Source organism: Rhinolophus sinicus, chromosome 18 (assembly GCF_057876585.1).
Source record: "Rhinolophus sinicus isolate RSI-liver-muscle chromosome 18, RSI-T2T, whole genome shotgun sequence".
In the NCBI taxonomy this organism is placed as follows: domain Eukaryota; kingdom Metazoa; phylum Chordata; class Mammalia; order Chiroptera; family Rhinolophidae; genus Rhinolophus; species Rhinolophus sinicus.
The window spans coordinates 114,666,794-114,667,713 of record NC_142518.1 but is presented as its reverse complement, the minus strand read 5'-3'; positions in this window follow the sequence as shown (position 1 = coordinate 114,667,713).

The window sequence follows — 920 nt, the reverse complement described above, 5'->3', positions numbered from 1 at the left end:
ATTCTCACAATAACCCTTTTGATACATGAGAACATTAGGCTCAAAGAAGTCGAGGAACTTGTGCAAAGTCAGAAAAGTAGGTGGTGCTATACTTTGAACTCATACACTGCTTTGGGAGACCACTTCCTAACATCCGTGCTATGCTGATTTCAGGGGAGTTGTGGTACTTGTGTCTCCTTGGCAAAGGAATTTGACAGCTCAATGAGGACACCAGATTCCCTCCTAATTCACCCTCTTCCCTCCCCCCATTTAAGTGAAAAAGTGGTAATTGTGGATGGCTTTACCTGATGCCCTTCCAGCAGTTCTTCCTGAGTGCCTTTCACTCCTGTGGTGGCAATATGGGCCTGGTAGACTAGAACCAAAGGCTGCAACAAATGTGCAAAACTGGCCATGCCCAGGCTATGTGGGACCTGCAGAAGTATTTAGTCCACACAGAGGTTTATTTGTTTTTGACTTGAACCAACATTTAGAAATTAGAGGGCTTCATGTAAAAACCCTGAGTCCTGACTCCCCTTGAAGAATTAGAACAACTGACAACATTGGGCCCACATTTCCACAAGGCCACCCTAAGCGGGAGCTGTCCTCCATACACTGCCTGTGCCCTGTGCTCTCACCTCTCACAACACTGTGCTGTGTACTTCTACCCTGCCCGGCTCACTCACTCACTCACTCACTCACTCACTCACCCACCCACTCACTCACTCACTCACCCACTCACACATTTATCTGCCTGATCTGTGCAGAAGACCAAGTTCATGACTCCTTGTCTAGAATGGCCTACTCAGTTTCCCCTTTTTTTTCTGAGACTTGAGCCAACAAGGAGCAAGCCTCCTCTGGTCCTACCTCCTCCCCATGCCATAGACTTTTTCCTCGGGCAGCGTTTGACATCACAGAACAAAACCACGAAGGGAGGGTCATCA